Source organism: Rhinopithecus roxellana, chromosome 5, assembly GCF_007565055.1.
Source record: "Rhinopithecus roxellana isolate Shanxi Qingling chromosome 5, ASM756505v1, whole genome shotgun sequence".
NCBI lineage: Eukaryota > Metazoa > Chordata > Mammalia > Primates > Cercopithecidae > Rhinopithecus > Rhinopithecus roxellana.
Window position 1 is genome coordinate 42,521,420 of NC_044553.1, and position 14,693 is coordinate 42,536,112.

General features: G+C 45.2%; 1 protein-coding gene across 3 annotated transcripts in view; it reads right to left on the minus strand.

Moving 5' to 3' along the window:
* Positions 1–13,336, minus strand: part of RAB27A (RAB27A, member RAS oncogene family) — a 94,818-nt gene extending 81,482 nt beyond the window's left edge. For 2 of the 3 annotated variants that reach the window (XM_010372572.2, XM_030930550.1), the window contains exon 1: positions 13,233–13,336. The gene's annotated coding sequence lies outside the window, so the exon portion shown is untranslated. Of the gene's footprint in view, positions 1–2,172; positions 2,331–13,232 lie in introns of those variants that run through there. The other variant, XM_030930549.1, reaches the window with a different exon arrangement.
* Between the last annotated feature and the right edge of the window lie 1,357 nt (positions 13,337–14,693).

A 14,693-nucleotide genomic window follows, 5' to 3' on the forward strand; every position in this document is an offset into this window, starting at 1 on the left:
TAACCAAGATTATTAGAACTGTGTGCAAAATGAAGAAAAATGGGCACCAAAAAATGTTCTGAAAGTTGCTCTGTGAGGCAGGTTGGCAATTTTCAGTATATTAACCACTGTCTAACTCAGAACCCTTTGGCCTTACTATTAACTGTGGGTCAGTAGGCTGGGTGACACTTGGTGGGACCAACCAACCCAGTTTAGTGGGGACCGTCTGAGTTACAGCACTGAAAGTCCTGAATCCCTGGAAACCATATCCCAGCATTGGGCAAATTACTTCATCCTCTTGAGCCTGTTTCATCATCTGTACAATGAAGGATAATATCTGCTCTGAAAGATTCTTGAGGATTAAATGAGAAAATGTTTGTATAATTCTTGACACATATGGTAGCTGTAGCTATTATACTCACTTGCATATTGTTATGATCAACTCCAATATCAGGTAGAAAAAGAAAGTATTCTTAGAAACATAACCTATAATTTGCTTTATATATAGTGGACTTCAGGAAGCTGCAATGTTTGCTTTTGTGAATTTCCTTCCCATTTTGTAATACACATTTTGTTTCAGGGACTAAGACATAGAAAGAAATTTAATAGTTCAACAGGTCTGATTTCTCTACTGGACAAAAGCCTGGCAGGTTTCCACTATCTTTCCACGGACATGACTCTTTTGCACTATGGGTTATTTATGTTAGTAGCCGCTTCTAAACTTGTGGACAGAAATCAGCCTGTCACCTCACAAAGGACATCAGGCATCATATCTGAAATTTGTTTTTAATTTCCATTTCACTTTTTTCCTTCATAATAGCACCAGATTATTCAGTCTTCTAATTATTTAGTGAATTCAGTACATTTGCTTGGGGCCGAACATCCGCATCTGCATTTCTAAGTTCTAAGCCAAATCATTCACTATATATGTCAGTTCTATCCCTGAAAAATAAGGGCTTTTATCACCAAACAGATGAAATACCATTTCTGACCTCAAAAGCTGAAGCAACTCCCTACTCCACAGTTATTAATGACAGCCTGAAGGAAATGGCTCACATCTATGCACCCCACAGACACAAGGGCAAAGTTGCTATAAGAACAGTTACAAACTTTGGGATAGATAATGGAAAGCATCACAAGTTACTCAAAGCCAAAATATGGCCTAGGAACCCTCTAAGCAGCAGCAGAGACAGCAGAAAGAGCCGGGCAGATAAGACTCTTAATAAAGGCTCCCATGGCCTCTCCTCCCATACTCATATTTCTTCTCCAACCAGTGTCCAAGGCCTGTGAGCACAAAACACAGGAGAACACAGAACTTCAGAGAAGCCTTGAGGGGCAACTGGTCAACCAATTAGGGCAGGTGAAAATGGATCTAGGACTGGCGCAGAATCACCTAGGGTATTTGAGGAAAATTCAAAATTCTGGGTCCCATCCAGGCCTCCGAATTAGGATCTCTGCAAAGGAGGCCTAGGGGATTTGCATTTATAACAAGCTTCCCAGGGGCTTTCTGGTTATACGCAATCAAGCTTGTAAGCCACTGTTCTAGGGAGACAATAGATGGCAAAAATGTACAACTATAGTTAGGCAAATAGCCTGTACATCAAGATCATATCTAACTTCTACTAGCCTCAGATACCAAATCTGTAAAATAGGGATAATAACACTGACCTAGCAAGGTGGATGTGAGAATTAAATGAAATAAATAATAGCCTCACACACAGTGCCTCACATACGGCAAGTGCTCAATAAAAGTTCACTCCTGGCCGGGTGCGGTGGCTCAAGCCTGTAATCCCAGCACTTTGGGAGGCCAAGGTGGGCAGATCACGAGGTCAGGAGATCGAGACCATCTGGCTAACACGGTGAAACCTCGTCTCTACTAAAACTACAAAAAATTAGCCAGGCGTGGTGACAGACGCCTGTAGTCCCAGCTTCTCGGGAGGCTGAGGCAGGAGAATAGGGTGAACCTGGGAGGTGGAGCTTGCAGTGAGCTGAGATCACCCCACTGCACTCCAGCCTGGGCGACAGAGCAAGACTCAGTCTCTAATGAAGACTTACAACAATAGTTCCTGTTTTGAACAAATATCACCAAGGAAAGCAGATGGCTAGGAAAGTTAAGGCCTCAATGTTAATGACTCATCAACTACAAAGGCCGAGGTCAACAGCTTTAACCAGCGATTGAGTCATGAAACATACCTGCAGACAGTGATTCTCAAGCTTCGGGTGCATCAGAGTCAGCTAGATGGCTTTAAAACACAGGCTCTAGGCCCCACCAGAGTTTCAGATTCAGTAGGTCTGGTGAGGGGCTGAAAATCTGCATTTCTAAGTTTCCAGGTGGTGCTGACGTTACTGGTCCTAATCTGACACTTCGCAATAAAAAAAAAAACTGGCCGGGCGCGGTGGCTCAAGCCTGTAATCCCAGCACTTTGGGAGGCCGAGACGGGCGGATCACGAGGTCAGGAGATCGAGACCATCCTGGCTAACACAGTGAAACCCCGTCTCTACTAAAAAATACAAAAAACTAGCCGGGCGACGTGGCGGCCACCTGTAGTCCCAGCTACTCCGGAGGCTGAGGCAGGAGAATGGCCTAAACCCAGGAGGCGGAGCTTGCAGTGAGCTGAGATCCGGCCACTGCACTCCAGCCTGGGTGGCAGAGCGAGACTCCGTCTCAAAAAAAAAAAAAAAAAAAAAAAAAAACTATGCTGTGTATATTTCCTGTTTGACACTACACTGGTTAGTTACATGTATATAGAGGAAAAAACTAAGAAACCAACAATTTCCGAGGCTGTGCTGCCTCTGTCCCTGAGAATCTTACTACGTTGTTTGAACGATGCATAGACAGGACAGAGAGATTTGAATTCTATCTTCCCACTCACTTGCTGTGTGACTCTGCATGACCCATATGATCTCTTCCAGCCTGAGTTTACTCATGCTGGAAGTAAAGGTGAGCTAGGCACTGGTTCCCAAACCAGGTTGTCCACCATCAATCACTACAGCAGTATTTTAAATAAAACATAGATTCCCGAGCCCTTGCCACAAACCTAATAAATTAGAATCTCCAAAGGAGAGACTGAAAAATGTGTTGTTGTTTCTTGTGGGTATGTTTATTATTATTATTATTATACTTTAAGTTCTAGGGTTCACGTGTACAGCGTGCAGGTTTGATACATGTGCCATGTTGGTTTGCTGCACCCATCAACTCAAAATTTACATTAGGCATTTCTTCTAATGCTATCCCTCCCCCTCCCCCCACCCCACGACAGGCTGCGATGTGTGATGTTCCCCGCCCTGTGTCCAAGTGTTTTCATTGTTCAATTCTCACCTATGAGTGAGAACATGCGGTGTTTAGTTTTCTGTCCTCACTACAGTTTGCTGAGAATGATGGTTTCCATCTTCATCCATGTCCCTGCAAGGGACATGAACTCCTCCTTTTTTTATGGCTGCATAGTATTCCATGGTGTATATGTGCCACATTTTCTTAATCCAGTCTATCATTGATGGACATTTGGGTTGGTTCCAAGTCTTTGCTATTGTGAATAGTGCCACAATAAACATACGTGTACATGTGTCTTTATACTAGCAGGATTTACAATCCTTTGCGTATATACCCAGTAATGGGATTGCTGGGTCAAATGGTAATTCTAGTTCTAGATCCTTGAGGAATCACCACACTGTCTTCCACAATGGTTGAACCAATTTACACTCTTTTGTGGGTATGTTTTAAACAAAAGCTTCCCATGCAATTTTCACGTACAGCCAGTTTTGAGGAGCCATTAACATGGTAATCTTTCTCCAGCATTAAAGCTCTTGGGTCTTTCTGATTTCCAATTCACTGGGTGCTGAGTCTATACTTACCCAGTAGCTTTCTCCTTTTATATTATATTTTGTTTTTATATTTATATTTGGTTCACCTGGATATTCTTCCTATAGGAAGCATACACTGTCTTCAAAGAAAGGAATCTACTATGCTTAGCAGTTCCATTTCTCATGTATCAATAAACTGGCATTCTGATTTCATTTTAAAAATAAAGTCCAGGATGGGTGCAGTGCTCACAGCTGTAATCCCAGCACTTTGGGAGGCCAAGGCAGGCAGATCACTTGAGGTCAGGAGTTCAAGACCAGCCTGGCCAACATGGTAAAAACTCATCTCTACTAAAAATACAAAAATTAACCCAGCATGGTGACATGTTCCTGTGGTCCTAGTTACTTGGGAGGCTGAGGTAGGAGGATCCACTTGAGCCCAGGATGTTGAGGCTGCAGTGAGCTGGGTGACAAAGACAAGAAAGAAGGGAAGGGAAGGTAGAAAAGAAAGGAAGGGAAGGAAGGGAGAAGGGAAGGGGGAACGGAAGGGAGAAGGGAAAGTAGGAAAGAAAGGAAGAAGGAAAAAAAAAGAAACCAGAGGCCCTTACAGACCACAGCTACATATTTGGATCTTACAACTACTACAGTGAAAGCAACTAGGGGATTTTAAGCAGAAGGATATGACCTGGATTCCTTTAATTTTTTAAAATTTTGTTTCATGCTCCTCAGAAGTATGAATTCCTTTTTTTGGACATCACTGGCTTTGTGTGAAAAATGGGCTATGGCAGGGAGGCGCAAGAATTGAAACGGAAAAGTAGCAGTACAGGCCTTTAACCAGCAGCTGGCACAGAGAAGGCACTTGGATATTTCTGCACTGCTTTAACATAGGGAAATCATGATATACTTGTTTCGCCTCCTAACATATTTCAGAGGAGTTCAAGGAAGAGACTCTGGGTGTTAGCAAAGTTCCATCTAGAAGTCACTTCCTTTGAACAACACACACAATTTTGGATTGTCCACAGTACAACTGGTTCCAATCAAGAAATATTAGAATAAGAACATAAAAAGAACACACCAGGGAACCAGCAGACCAGGCTTCTGGAACCATCCCTGCCATCAATTAGCCATGTGACCTGAGGCACAGCTCTGGACTTCCGGGAGAGGAGCCTGAGCTACAATTTCCAAGGTCCCTACCAGCTCTTAAATTACACAATTCTGTAAGTGTAACAAATGTGGTTTCCTTATCTGGGTGGCAAAATGGGCTGATGACTCAGGGTGAGGTTTTTTGTTACTGATTTTCAACCTCCCAGAGAAACTCTAATGAAGCTAGAATCAGGGTGTTAATAAAGAAACTGTCCAGTTTTATCATTTCCTTTCCAGGGTATGGTGGTCAGCCGGAAATCTGGGAAGTAGACATTCCTGGCAGCTGAGAGCTTATCGTGCAGAGACTGAGAGCCCAAGTCCCTGTGTAACCCTTCAGGTACATGTTCTCTGTGGTCCCTCACGCATGTGGCTTCTGCTCATGTGGAAGCACGCAATAGACAGGCCTCTCACCTCCTCCTGCTGGTAGGCTGTTCCGAGAGGGTCCACTCCTCTCTTATAGCCAACCTGGCACCTCCACGAGAACCCCATTTTGCATGATCCCTGGGGGCAGTGGTTCTCAGCCTCAACTGCAACTGCCCATCAGAATCCCATGTGGAGACAATAAATAAATTAAATAAATAAATAAATAAATAAATAAATAAATAAATAACAGGCTGAGCCCTACCCCATATTTACTGATTCAGAATTGGGGTGAGGGAGAGGTTAGAAAGACAACAGTGGTAGAGTTAGGCTTAGTTTTACGTGATGGAGAGAACGTGTAACTTGGGAAACTGCAAGCCAAAGAGGTTGAATGAGTTGTCTAATGCAGGGTTTCTTAGCCTCAGCACTGTTGACATTTTAGGCAGGATAATCCTTTGTTGGGGGCTGTCCTGTGTACTGAGAATGTTTTGCAGCATCCCTGGCCTCCACCCACTAAATGCCAGGAGTAACTCCCCAGTTGTGACCGTCAAAAATGTCTCCAGGCATTGCTAAATGTCCCATGTGGGGTGGGGCAGGGGAGAAAATCAACCCCAATTGAGAGATACTGGTGTGATATCACATAGTTAATAATCAGGAATATGGAGACTAAAAACCGACCTACTGAGTCCTGACTGTGTTGATTCTTCCACATTCAAGCAGGAGCTCCGGAACACAGGAATGAGCCACCGCCTGAGGAAGTACCACAACCCACTTCACTACACAGCCCTCTGTGCCTAGAGCAGACGTGGGGCCTAGGACAGCTGACCTTGTCCCTAACGAGAAAAGTCACATTAGGTCTCTAGTATTTTTTTTTTTTTGAGACGGAGTCTGGCTCTGTCGCCCAGGCTGGAGTGCGGTGGTGGCCGGATCTCAGCTCACTGCAAGCTCCGCCTCCCAGGTTCACGCCATTCTCCTGCCTCCGCCTCCCAAGTAGCTGGGACTACAGGCTAGTTTTTTGTATTCTTTTAGTAGAGCCGGGGTTTCACCGTATTAGCCAGGATGGTCTCGATCTCCTGACCTTGTGATCCGCCCGTCTCGGCCTCCCAAAGTGCTGGGATTACAGGCTTGAGCCACCGCGCCCGGCCTAGGTCTCTAGTATTTGACTGTGAGGACAATGCCTGATCTTTTCAAGGACCGCTAGACCTCTTCACTCATTCTTGGAGTTGTTTCCTTGTAATGATGAGATTTATTATGAAAATCACTATTTTCGTAATGATTTCTTAGCAAGAAACAAAGAAATCCTGACCACAATCATAGGTTATATTTTAAAACTCTCTGGTATTGCAAATGAACATTTAAGCCATGACCTATTTCTGTATGTTTCATTTCCCCTCTTATTAGGGATAGTACAGCAAGAATAAAAGTATCCTATTATCGTGTTTAACTAGCTGATTTAGACCTTGTCTTTGCTTTTAAAGATACAAATACACAGGAGATTAGTATTCAGCCATACCCTGATAGGACTTGACCAGCCTCCCATGAGGTTGGGATCAGGCCAAGGTAGATAAACTGTAGCAAATAAGGATGAACAGGTTTTTCAGTCTCTTGGCAACCAATTTTATTATTATGCTTTGACCTGGCAGCTGGTAAGACTTTATATGAATTAACCAATGAGACTACGAAAAAACAAGATTAGTGGTTCTGAAATATGGTATTCAAATAGCAGTTAGAGAAAGCATGTTCATTTTCAAGGCTGCTTTCTTTTAAAGAGGTACAAATAATTGTAATAAAAAATAATAAAATCTTGTTTAAAAAGAACAGATCTCTAGTAAGCAAGTCACATATACCTGTCTATCTACCTTGGTCCTTGTCATATGTATATCTTCCATATTTATTCTACCAAAATAAAAAGGGGTGAGGAGTTTTGTGGGAATAGGCCATTCAAAGCAAGCAGGCTTCCCATAAGACAACACTTAGTTGTTGTGGAATTATACTCAGTAAGACCACCTTAATCAAAGCACCTTACAATAAATACTCAAGAGGGTCAAAAGTGTAAACAAAGCCATAAACAAAATAAAAATAGGCCGGGTGCGGCGGCTCACGCCTGTAATCCCAGCACTTTGGGAGGCCGAGGCTGGCAGAACACAAGGTCAGGAGACCGAGACCATCCTGGTCAACAGGGTGAAATCCCGTCTCTACTGAAAACACAAAAAAATTAGCCCAGAGTGGTGGCGGGCGCCTGTGGTCCCAGCTACTCAAGAAGCCCAGGCAGGAGAATGGCATGAACCCGGGAGGTGGAGCTTGCAGTGAGCTGAGATCGTGCCACTGCACTCCAGCCTGGGCGACAGAGCGAGACTCCATCTCAAAAAAAAAAAAAAAAAAAACATTGAACTACAGGCTTTCTGGCATAACAGCAGGGAAGAGAACCACATGGGGCTTTCAACAGTCATGCAGCTCTCAGGGAAAAGTCAAGGTGTCTCATGAGAATGGCTTTGGCTGACACATGTTGGATCTGGGCACTGAAGGACAGTATGATAATGAGGTGATCTTGAGTGGATGGCTACAGATGTGATTAAAGGTCAACTTGAAAACATAAGTAACTTTTTCATGACCTCTTAAGGGACAGGATTATGCAGCAGAACCACCGCTGGTCCCAGAGTCCCAGGTCCAGCTCTGCCACTAACTCTATGTGACTTTGACAAAGTGACTTAACCTCTCTGGAGTAAATTCCGTTAACTATAAAAGACTAGAGATAAATGAAATATTCTCTAACTTCCTTCTAATTCTAATACTCCTTGGGTTTACAAATCCTCTCTTTTGGATATATGCACAATCACTAAAAGTCAGCCATGGCTCAATCATTCTTTGGACATTTTCACGATTGATGCATTTCCTATGCATAAACATAACCTCCAACTAGGGCTTCCAGGCACAAAACAAGACACCCACTTCAATATGCATTTTGGTTAAAGAACAATTTTTTAGTAAAAGTACATCCCAAATAATGCATAAGATATAGGAAACAATTATTCAGTGTTTATCTGCAATGCATATTTAACGTTTTTTAGTTTGCTAAATCTGGCACCCCACCTCCATCCCCACGTTAGAATCAAAACTCTTAACTCCATACACATGGGAGGTTGGTTGACTAAAGCACTACATGGTAAACTTCTGTTTAAGGGCAACATATACAGAGGAAAAACAAACAAACAAACAAAAAACAGGAAAGGAGGAACAAAATTTTCAGCATTCCTCTTGAGTAAGAGAGGCATCTAATTTTACTTGACACTAAATAAAATATGAGTGTTATTAGACCTCAATCATACAAGTACCTGCACAACCAGAGTGTCCAAACAGAGCTGAATGCTCTCTACTCCACACACCTTACCCTATGAACACAGGTAAATTACAGACCCTTTATCTCTGCCTCCAGCTCAGGGCTCCTGTCTGCACTTAGCTTAAGGGAAACCAAATCATAAACTCAAACTTCCTGACCAAGAAGCAGAAGAACAAATACAGTCCAAGCAAAATCTGCATGCGGCATAAAAAGTGAAGGCTATAGAAAGGAAAAATTACTCTCTTCAAGAACCAATCTTGTTTTAGCAATGGCAAGACCATTTCCCTTCGCAGGGGCCTGGCCAACATGGTGAAACCCTGTTTCTATTGAATAAATAAATAAGAAATGAATTTCCATTTTCTTAAATTTCCAAAAACCTTCACTCTTCCTAAATCAGCACAAGAGGACAACACCCTGGAGATACGCACTGAATGGCCCTGCCTAGTTCGCCCAGGATACAGACAGAGGGCTCCGGTCTGCCACTGTGGAAAGGACCGACAGCCTCACCTTTCTACTTATTTGAACTTCCCCTTTTTAAGGAAGATAAGACTATTATTTTTGGGAAAGTAGGACAGAAGATGAGAGACTTAGGAGATGCTGGTGTATCTATAGACATTGCTTCTCTTAGAAAAAAAAAATGGATGGAATAGTAGGAAAGAAATAGCAGAACACTCTACAGGCATACCACCCTGAATGCACCTGATCTCTGATCTTGGAAGCTAAGCAGGGTTGGGGCTGGTTAGTACTTGGATGAGAGAAATGGCAGAATGATCCCTATTGCTCCGTCTTCCGTTCCCTTTTTCATTAGTTCAGCACCTATCTTTTTGAGCGCTTAATATATGTCAGAAACCATTCTATGTGCTGTGGACATCACAGTGAACAAGGCAGATTCCTGGCCATCATGGAGCTTGTCTTCTATCAGTGAAAGACAAATATTGTGTGTATGTGCTGGTTTGTGTATGACAGTACTATAAATACTCTAAAGAAAACAAGGCAAGGTAAGGGGGCAGAAAATGATGGGATGGGTGAGGGATACTATTTTAGATGAGGTGGTCAAAGAAGGCCTCTCTAGAAAAATGACTTTTCACCTGAGTGAAATAAGTAAGAAAGCCACACAGACATCTGAGGGGAAGAGCATTCCAGGGAGAGGAAACAAGGGCAAAGGTCCTGAGGTATGGCTGTAGCAGAAGTCAGCAAAGGAAAGAGTGATAGCAGATGAAGCCACACTCCATGCAAGGGCTGTAGAGACCATGGTGAGGACTCTGTCTCTTCTGAGATAAAAAGCCATTGGAGAGTTTCAAGCAGAGTGACATAATAGACCCTGGCTGCTGCGTTAAGAATAGAGTGTGCAGCAGTAAGGGTGGAAGCAGGGAAGTCCTTTAGGAGGCTTTTGCAGTAATCCAGGTGACAGAGATGATAGGAACCTGGTGGAAGCAGCAGAAGTGGTGGGAAATGGTTATCATCCTAGATGTATTTTTTGTTTGTTTGTTTGTTTGTTTTGAAATGGAGTCTCACTCTGTCACCCAGGCTGGGGTGCAATGGTGCGATCTTGGCTCACTGCAACCTCCGCCTCCCAGGTTCAAGTGATTCTTCTGCCTCAGCCTCCCAAGTAGCTGGGATTACAGGCACCCATGACCATGCCCGGCTAATTTTTGTATTTTTAGTAGAGATGGGGTTTCACCATGTTGGCCAGCCTGGTCTTGAATTCCTGACCTCAGATGATCCACCTGTCTTAGCCTCCCAAAGTGCTGGGATTACAGGCGTGAGCCACTGCGCCCGGCCAGATGTATTCTTAAAGTAGAATCAGTGAGATTTGCTGAGGAATTTTTTTTTTTTTTTTGAGATGGAGTCTCACTAGGTTGCCCAGGCTGGAGTGCAGTGGCGCCATCTCGGCTTACCACAACCTCTGCCTCCTTGGTTCAAGCGATTCTCCTGCCTCAGCCTCCCAAGTAGCTGGGACTACAGGCACGTACCACCATGCCCAGCTAATTTTTTGTATTTTAGTAGAGATGGGATTTCACCGTGTTAGCCAGGATGGTCTTGATCTCCTGACCTTGTGATCCGTCCACCTGTTTCCCAAAGTACTGGGATTACAGGCGTGAGCCACCACACTTAGCCTGCTGAGGAATGTAATGTGGGGTATAAGAGAAAGAATCAAGAATGATTTCAGGATGTTTGGTGTGAGCATCTGGAAGAGTGAAGTTGCTATTCACTAAGATGGAGAAGACTCGGGGAAAAGCAGCTTTGGAAGAGAAAACTCAAAAGTGTGGCTCCTAGAGATTGTTGTTCACTTCAAAACCCTTACATCTATTCTAGAACCAAAACAACAGAAATTGAGAAGCTGACTTTAAATTTCATATGGAAGGCCAGGCACGATGGCTCATGCCTGTGATCGCAGCACTTTGGGAGGCTGAGGCAGACAGATCACCTGAGATCGGGAGTCCGAGACCAGCCTGACTAACATGGAGAAACCCTGTCTCTACTAAAAATACAAAATTAGCTGGGCGTGGTGGCACATGCCTGTAATCCCAGCTACTCAGGAGGCTGAGGCAGGAGAATCACTTGAACCTGGGAGGCAGAGGTTGCAGTGAGCCGAGATCGTGCCATTGCACTCCAACCTGCGAAATAACAGCAAAACTCCGACTCAAAAAAAAAAAAAAAAAAATTCATATGGAAATTCAGGGAACTGGACAGTCAAAACAATCTTGAAAAAGAACAAGGTTGAAGGACTCACATATCCTGATTTCAAAACACTATGTAGCTACAATAATCAAGGTAGTATGATACTAGCTTGAGGACAGACATACAGATCAATGGAATAGAATTGACAGTTCAGAAAGAAACCTTTACATTCGTGGTCAATTTATCTCAACAGAGGTGCCAAAACTATTCAAAGAGGAACAGTCTTTTAAACAAATGGTGCTGAAAGAACTGGATATCCACACACAAAAGGTTGAAGTTAGACCTCCTACCTCACATCATATTTAAAAATTAACTTAAAATGGATCAAAGAATGAAATGTAAGAGGTAAAACTATAAAACTTTTAGAAGAAAACATAAGTATAAATCTTCATGACCTTGAATTTGACAATGTTTTCTTAAATTTGACATCAAAAGCACAAACAACAAAAGGAAAAACAGGCTGGGTGTGGTGGCTCAAGCCTATAATCCTTGGGCTGATGCGGGTTGATCACTTGAGGTCAGGAGTTCGAGACCAGCCTGGCCAACATAGCGAAACCCCACCTCTATTAAAAATACAAAAATTAGCCAAGCATGATGGCGCATGCCTGTAATCCCAGCTACTCTAGAGTCTGAAGCAAAAGAATCACTTCAATCCAGGAAGCAGAGGTTGTTGTGAGCCAAGATCACGCCACTGCAGTCCAACCTGGGTTACAGAGTCTGACTCTGTCTCAAAAAAAAAAAAAAAAGGAAAAATAGATTAAATATACTTCAATGAAATTAAAAATTAAAGCAGGTCATAAAAATTAAGGAAGGAGGGAAAAAATCAAGGGAGGGAGGAAGAGAAAGGGTGGGAAGGAAGAAAAAAGTAGGAATGAAAACATAAAACAACATAAACCAACACAAAATACAGAAAATAATGATCCTCAGTCAAGTTCCTTCAGCATTATATTAACCTTTCTTCACTTCTAACCATCTGCAGAAACTGTTTTCCAGATTGTATTTTCCTTCTAAAGCAAGTTTTTAAGAAGGCCGGGGAAAAAAAAAAAGTAACAAGAACAGTGAGTGGAGAATCAACAAATTTAATTAGCAATGATTAGAGAAAACGTACATAGCACAACTCTATAATCCCTCAACCCCTAACTCCAACATCTGACTGATCAACCAACCATAAAAAGTGAGAATCCATCCAGAAGGAAAGAACAGCTGTTAGCTGTAGGGGTAAGGAAGAGGACCCTGTAGCAGAAGACCCTGAGGCCATGCGGGCCCAGGTGGCCAGCAGGAGCTGAAAGGCTGGGAAGGCTCCACAGTCCAGGGCTCACAAAATTCCCTTCGCTTCAGGCCTGACTTTGCTGAACTGGTGATCTATTGGGACAGAGACAGGCTTTGGCAATAGTTACTAAAGCCTGTCATCACATCAGCCCACCACCAGTCCCGACAGGAGGGCCTGGCTGCCAGATCGAGTTTTCTGTCTTACTGACAGGAGAAGGGAGAGCCCCTCCCTCGCAGCTAGTCTGCAGTCCAGACCCTCACCAACGAGAGGGCAACCAGGTTAAACAGTTAAACTGAAAGCAAAAGAGGGAGGAATGAACTGGGGGGCGTGCGGGAGGTCGGGGACTTTTCTCCTTTCCCTCCAGGAAAGTTTCCTACCCCGATGGGCACCCTCGCACCTGGATGCAACCCGGAGGCAACCTGAGACCCTGACCGGACCCGGGACCGCACCTGACCAGCACCAGGCGGTTGTCATCACTGGGGTCTGCACTGAGGGCCTGGGAGAGAAGCCACTTTTCCGGCGGGCTCGGGTGCCAGGAGGCGAGGAGAAAGGGCGGCGCAGCCTCCGACCCCAGCCCCAGGACGGCCCCATGGGGACGCCTCGCTCGGTCCTCCCGGAGGGACCGGACCCGCCGCGAGCCTCCCGCTCCTCAGGCCCCCTCACCTGGCTCGCCCCGCAGTCCTGTCCCCGCCCGGCTCGAGTCCCCGCGCGCCGCGTCCACCCGCCGCCGGCCTTTTTTGGGTGGTTGGCGGGTATTTTCCGCCTGGCCCCACATCACTTCCCGTAAAGGAGAGCGAGGTGGGGCGGGACCTTCTCTCCTCCACCTCCCGCCTTCTCCTGTCACCTCGGTAGCGGCCCCTGCCCGGTTGGCGGGGGTTAGGGGACTGTCGCGCTCTCCCCGGCGGCCACGCCTCCGAGGGGTCCTCTGTGAGCCCCGAAAAGGCCCTGCTCGCCTCCTTTGTCCCAACACTAGTTTCCACTGCCCCGTTCTGGAAGGCGCTAGAAGATAAAGGGGTGTTTTCGTTTTGAGACACGGGGGTGACATTTACAAAGTGCACCAAGGACCGGTGCGCGGCGAGGTGTCCTTTGGGGACTCTGCCCTATTCACCTCCCCCAAAAACCATGTTCTAAAGGTGTTTTCTAGGGCATCAGATCGCGGTCGCCACCGTAGCAGCCGGAGGTGCCAGGCGAATGCACGCCGGCCCCGCCCGGGGTTCCCGAGTCCTCGCGGCTCCTGAGGCGGCGTCCCAGGCCCGGCCCTGCCGCTGGATTCCCGCCCCTGCGGCTCCTGGCTCAGGTCCGCCTGGACACGGCCTTTCCGGGGCAAGGGAAAGTCTGGGATTCCTGGAAATAACATGGGAGAAAAATAAGTAAAATTTTTCGCAGGAAAAAAATCAATGTAATTCTGGAGGAAATGGCAAAAACGGAGTCTCTGCTCACACTGTCTAATTCAAGAATCTAAAACCACTGTAAATTTCTAAGAGTGTTAGAGCAATGAGTTTAAAAAGAAGGAAACTACAGTATGTGAAGGAACCGCCTCTGTCGGAAGAAACCTGCGTGCCTTTGCTGCCACCCAGCGGCTCTCTTCTCCCAGCGCCGACGGTGTCGCTCGGGCCTGCGGGATCGTGAACCTGGGACTGCGTAGGGGATCAGGCCTCCTAGTTCCCACTCAGAGGCAGCCAAGTTCATCCACCTCAGTGGCCTGGAGGTGTGAACAGCAGGCCTTGGGCCTGCCCCTATGGAGTCTAAGGCAAAGGCCCTCTGAACCAAATGTTTCCACTTGTAAGTAGAGTAAAATGTTGAGAAGCCTTAGTCCCGCTTCTCTTCTACCTTCTAAGCCATCTTGCTGACCTTTGTCTACGTCCACCGCAAATTCCAGCTGTCCCAGGCCCACCTGGCCAACTCCATCACCTTTCCAATCTATAGCTACTCACAGTTTGCATTACAGTAGTTAGCTTCTCAGATGGGTCCAATTTACAAAAGCACGTATAGGACGAACCATACGAAATTACCAATAGTCGGCAATTTCACACACATGATATAATATTTCCAGGCAACCATAACACAGTAAACTCGGGTTTAGAGATAACAGATGTCATAACAGGTTGGTAAGTTCAAGAGCTG